Raw genomic sequence first — 6,138 nt, forward strand, 5'->3', positions numbered from 1 at the left:
CCCACCAGCAGGCTGCTTAGATACAGATTTCTGGCCCTCGCCTTGAGTTCCTGGTTCGGCAGGCCTGGGGTGGGACCCAAGAATTCCCCGTAGGCTCTAGGTGACGCTGATGCTGCTGACCTGGGGACCACGCTTTGAGAACCGCTGCAATGAACGTTTAGGACATGGGCAGGAAAAGACACACCCGTGAATCGCACGAAGGAGGACTGGCCTGAGGCAGAGGAAGGACAGCCGGGTCATGGCAGGCGGGACAGGATATATGTAAATGGAGCGTGCATCACTCTCAGTGCTACGGAGAAGACAGGTAGGTCCAAGAGGTGCGCCGGATTTGGAAGCAAGGATGTGATGTGGCCACAATGCCCCTCAGCACAAGTGCCACCAACCCATGGCCATGGGCTGACAATGAGCCCACAGGTCTCCAAGAGCCCTGCTTCTCTTTGAGAACATTAGACTCTTCCTTCAAATGATAAATGGATAGACAAACATGGTCTTCCCATGGTCTGTGGGGCATCATTCGGCCATAAAAAGGAACAAAGGACTGATGCATGCTACAGCGTCCAAGGACCAACCTTGAAAACACGACGCTCAGTGAGAGAAGCCAGACCCAAGGGACCACGTAGTGTAGGATTCCGTTTACATGACGTGAATAAAGTCGGTAAGTCCATAGAGACAGAACATAGATTTGTGGTGGCCAGGGGCTGGCAGGGAGGGGGCAACAGGGAACTGGCTTTACTCGGGGACACTGGAACCAGACAGAGGCGGTGGTTGTCCTGGCAGGATGCATTCAATAGTCTGGACATTCAGTTTTTTATGGTCACTCAGCTTCTAGAACACGGTCTGCCCCTTCAGTGTCATCACCTGACCCTCTTCTGCATGCACTTGTCACTCCCGCCCGCAGCACCAAATCACTGGCGGTTCTCGAAACACCCCTCCCTGCTTGCACCACAGGGCTCCCTACAAATCCCATTCACCCTTCCAGACTTCAGCACCCACGTGTGCCAAGCGACCCTCCCTCCCAGCTCCCAGGTCACTTGAAGTGCTCTGCTCACTCTCAGTGATTGATTCCCCCTTTTCTCCTGCTCTTGACCAAGCTCCCAGAAGGAGGATCTACCTCCATTCATTTTTCAGTTTCTAGAGTGTGGCGCATAGTTGTATCCAGTAACTGGTGCCACTAGGTCATGAGGTCAGTGTAGAAACTTAAATTTTAAAAAAAGTTTCCCCAACTTCTCTTGTAGCTCTTGTTTATTTTACACAAGCACTGTGTCCTTAGAAGTCCCAAGGAGTGTAGGCACATAGAGCAAATAAACTGAGGGAAAAGTGTTACTTCTACCCTGCAGGGTGCATTCCTGGCCTCTTTCTCCCCTGCATCCAGGGGAAACTGTAGACTTATTTCTTGTTTTCTTGCCCCATCTGCTGGCAAGATCACAGAACATCTTTCCCGCCAACATCTTCGATCCTTCCCAGAAAAGTTAATGTTTGCCTTTGTATTCCCAATGGTGCCTTTTGCTTTTTAAAAAGTGAACAGTGAAGCTGTTTCCCCCAAAACTACTGGCGTCATGTGCCACGGCTTTTTGGGTAAATTCCTTAAGCGTGCACGTTGTCAGGCTCACACGCATCCTGCCTTAAAGGTCTCAAACTTCTCAGCATAAAAATCACCTGGTGACTCCTTAAAAGACAATTCCTCGCCCCCCTCCCAAACCTATTGAATCAGGATTACCTGGGAACGTGGGTTTTTACAATGCAGCAGGTGCAGAATACGCTGAAACCCAGCCTGTTCCTTCTGTCCCACAGAGGAGACCATAGACTTGGGGACGTGGTTTGGGAAAACTCCCAGCCCCCTGAATACACGCTTAAGAACAAAATAGCATTCGCTGTGCAAAGGCAGCTTTAAGACAAGTCCGTCTAGGCAACTGTATTCCTGCTCTCCCCTACACTCCATCGTTAAGAAACTGTTGAATATTACTGGACTTAACTAGTTACATCAGTAGTCTCATGTCCCATCCTGACAATCCTGTCCTATTGGACAATGTTTACAATAGTTTTAATTGTGTTGGGGTTGTCCAATGAGGAAACGAATTCCCACTGAAGGCATCTAACAAAGAGCCTCGGATCAACGTGGACCCAGAGCAGCGCGCCAGCATCACCGGCAGCTCGTCAAGAAATGGACCTCAGCCGACCCCACCAGCCGAATCTGCAGAATCCGAATCCCCAGGGGAGGGGGCCAGCCATCCGTGCTTTAACTGGCCCTCCAGGTGACTCTGATGCCGGTCAGTAAAGTTGAGAACAGCTGCCGTACACGTCAACACGCGTGCACTCAGCACACAATTTGCGCCCACTGAAATTTGCAGGTGCACAGCCGCCTGGCATTCTGGCTCCGGAACGGCTCTGGCTCTTTCTTTGGGGCAAAAATCCAATCTCATTTCTCTCTCTGATGAGCTAAATCGCTTCTAATTTTAAGCGGCCACCCAAGGTTCAGTGCACCACTTTGCGGCGGGGCGCTCACAGCTAACCCAGTCCCAGCGCCGTGCACCACGGTGTCCCCGGAGGGGGGAGCCCGCCCCGCCCAACCGCCCAACTGCCCAACCGCGATTGCAGCCCCGGCCTCCCTCCCGCAGTCCTGAGCTGGTCTGGCCCCGCCCCCACGGGCAAACGGCCGTGGCGTGTCAGCCAATCAGGGCGCAGCGCGCGCACGTCCTCGCCGCGCCGTTAGCCGGGTGTCACGTGCAGACGGGCTCACCGCCAGGCGGAAATGTTCATCCGCCCAGAAAAGGAACGCCGCGCTCCTTCGGCGGGAGTCCGCGCCCCGCAACCGCCGGCAGGTGGGAGCCCCGGCTGGTGGCGACGGCGAGCGGCAGGGCTTCGCGGGCCGAGGAGCGCCAGGTCACTGGGGGGGGGCGTCGGGGCGCGAAGTCCCGGCGCGGAGGGATCCGGCGTGCGGTGACGGTTGGCGCGGTTCGGTCGGCGGAGGTGAGGCGAGGGGCTGGGGGTCGCGGGCCCCGCACGGCGTGTCTGCTTCCCTGTACCTGCAGCCTCTGGGCCTGGTGAGGCCGGGCACCGCGGCGACGATGACGCAGGGGTTGGAGGGGGCCTCGCCGGTGGGGAAGGGACAGGCCCAGGGGCGGGGAGTGCGGGGGTGGGGGGCGCATATCCGGACACTGCTGGGGACTGGAGGCCACTTGCAAGGTCAGGGGGGTATTCCTGGACGCTGCCCGGGTTCGGGAGGGTAGTGTCCGGGTCAGAGGGCATTTCTGGACACTGCCCGGGTTTGGGGGGCCCTATCTGGGTCAGGGGGCATTCCTGGACACTTCCGGGATCAGGGAAGGGCATTCCTGGACACTGCCTGGGTCGGGGGGCCCTATCTGGGTCAGGGGGCATTCCTGGACACTTCCGGGATCAGGGAAGGGCATTCCTGGACACTGCCTGGGTCGGGGGGCCCTATCTGGGTCAGGGAGCATTCCTGGACACTTCCGGGATCAGGGAAGGGCATTTCTGGACACTGCCCGGGTTTGGGGGGGCCCTATCTGGGTCAGGGGGCATTCCTGGACACTTCCGGGATCAGGGAAGGGCATTCCTGGACACTGCCTGGGTCGGGGGGCCGTATCTGGGTCAGGGGGCATTCCTGGACACTTCCGGGATCAGGGAAGGGCATTCCTGGACACTGCCTGGGTCGGGGGGCCCTATCTGGGTCAGGGGGCATTCCTGGACACTTCCGAGGTCAGGGAAGGGCGATCTCGGGCGCTACTTGGGTTGGGGGCACCGTCTGGTTTGGGGGACATTCCCAGACACTGGGTCGGAGGGTATTCCTGAACGTTGCCTGGGTTGGGGGGGCACTTTCTGGGTTGGGAGGCATTCCTGGACACTCCCGGGTTGAGGGGGCACTGCCCCTGTCGGGAGGGCATTCCCGTTACTGCCCAGGGTGAGGAGAGAGGCACTGTCCGGGTGGGGGGAGCTCACGGGGCCCTTCTTAGGGGGTTGGTCTGCACTGGTCTCCAGTCCACAGGGGCCGGGGCAGCTCTCGTTTGGGGGCAGGTGCTGGGGTTGCATTGCCTCTGGATGGAGCACAGTTTGACCCGGTGTGGTTTCTAGCTGGGATGATGATTAGAAGCATCGCCTCCAAGTCTTACTTGAAAGTGACTAACTCGTCTCCCGTTCTGGGGCGCCCTGAGGTTGGAAGGACGTAGCCGAGAACCGCAGCTGTACCGGCCAGCCCAGCACGGGGTCTGCACACCCCACCTGTGTGTGGTTACGTGGTTGTCTTGGGTGATGGTGAGAATCACCTGGAGGCCCGCTGAAACGAGCCGTGGACCCCGTGGGTCTGGGAGCAGGGAACCCCCCCCTGTCTAACTGGCGTTTCCAACGAGTTCTAGGTGTTGCTGAGAGAGATCACGTTCTGAGAAGCGCACTAGGAAAACGTTTTCTGTCGGAGGTGGCAGTTCAGCTTTTTACCAGGCTTAAAAAGAAAGCCCAGACGTGCACTTGGGCCGGGCAGGTGTGCAGGACTGACTAGGACCAGCGTCCGCGTCTAGTGAGGGAGGGAATTATTGGGCTGTGCGGTAGCTGCAGTAATGCTGGTGGGACCACAGCCGTGTGGAGGAGGTAGGGCACCCCGTGGTACAAGGTGAATGGTGGAATTTACCGGGGTGCGTGCGGGAAAGAAAAGTCTCATTCTGTACCCCTTCAGTAAGCGCCCTGAGCACGTATGCCGGTAGGCCCAGGGCGGGAGTTAGGTGCGCATAGCCATTGTCCTGATACAGGCAGTATATGCGCGGTAGTTGAAGACGGCATTAAACACGGGTTCTGATACGTGGGCCCCTCGCAAATGATGTTTTATAAGCTGCTTTGGAGATGGCTGACTTAGAATCAGATCGTGAAGGTTTCTACAATTTGGTAAGTTTGAGGATTTGCTTCCGATCCCGTGGAACACAACGGGAAGTCAAAGAGGGGTTTCCCAGTTGGAGGATGTCATTAGGTTGGTCTTTCTAGGAAGGCCCTCGTACAGCAAGGATTTTAGAAGCTGTTCAAACTGGAAAAAAAGATGAAAATGTGATGTGAAGCAGAGTGATCTTAAATGTAAGTGTCACAGCCCGCCCCTCTGTAATTAGAACCTTCGTGGCACCCCACCCCGTTGTCTGCAGGGCCCTGTGCATTCGGATCTGTGCCTGCCTCCGAGCTCACCAGCTTTCCTTCCCGGGTACCTGGAGTCCCCGGGCGGCTCCCAGTCCTGCCGACCAGCCACACTCAGCACCTCGCCCTGCTGGGGAAGACAGGCACCGTCTCCCTTCCAGTTCTAATCTTCCAGCTCCGTGTAAGTGCTAGCTCCATTGGAGGCACACTTCAGTGTGTAAATCAGTTCCTGCTTGCTTTTTGTATGAGAACGTTGTTTATTTGCTGCGTTAAGCTTTAAAAAATTTGTAGCTCCAATTTCGCGTGCCTTTCCTACTACAGCTGATGTTGAACGTTCACTGTGTGTCAAGTGCCTCATGTGTGTTTTCACTTGAACCGCACACTGGACCTGTGTGGTAGGTTATTAACTCCCTATCACAGATCAGAGAGGAGTCAAGGTTATGGGATGTGCTCAAGGTCACTTCTGTGAAGGAGTGGGGTTGGGGCAGACTAGCTCTGAGGTCTACACCTTAACAACCCGACGATACTGCTGTCCACTCTGGTGGGGGTGAGTGGGTGGGGAAACTTGGCGTGGTAATGTCTCTGACGCCCAGCACCCGTCCTGGCCCCCAGGACCTTGCGAACACGGTGTCGGAGAGAAGTGTTGGGCCAGAAGTAGCAAGAGCAATAAAGGAGTAGTTAAACGACTCCATCCTTTTTCCCTAGAGGCAGTGGGTGGTTGTGCTGCTCACCGAGAGATTTTGGAGCACGAGTGATGTGCTGTAACAGACACTAGTTTGGGTGCGTTCACACGTGAACCTGTGGGGAGATCCCAGAAGCTGTGCTACGGGTGTGCGCGCACGCGCATGAATTCCGTGAAGGGCCTGCCCGTGCCACCAGTGCGCGGTGTCCTAGATACGTGTCCGGATGTGAAAGAGCTAGTCCCCACCCTCAGACGTTTCTTAACAGTTTTCTCCCTGCGTCTGTATAAAACAATAATTCAGGGCGCCTGGGGGGCTCAGTCGGTTAAGCGTC

This window comes from Lynx canadensis, chromosome D3 (assembly GCF_007474595.2).
Source record: "Lynx canadensis isolate LIC74 chromosome D3, mLynCan4.pri.v2, whole genome shotgun sequence".
NCBI classification, from domain to species: domain Eukaryota; kingdom Metazoa; phylum Chordata; class Mammalia; order Carnivora; family Felidae; genus Lynx; species Lynx canadensis.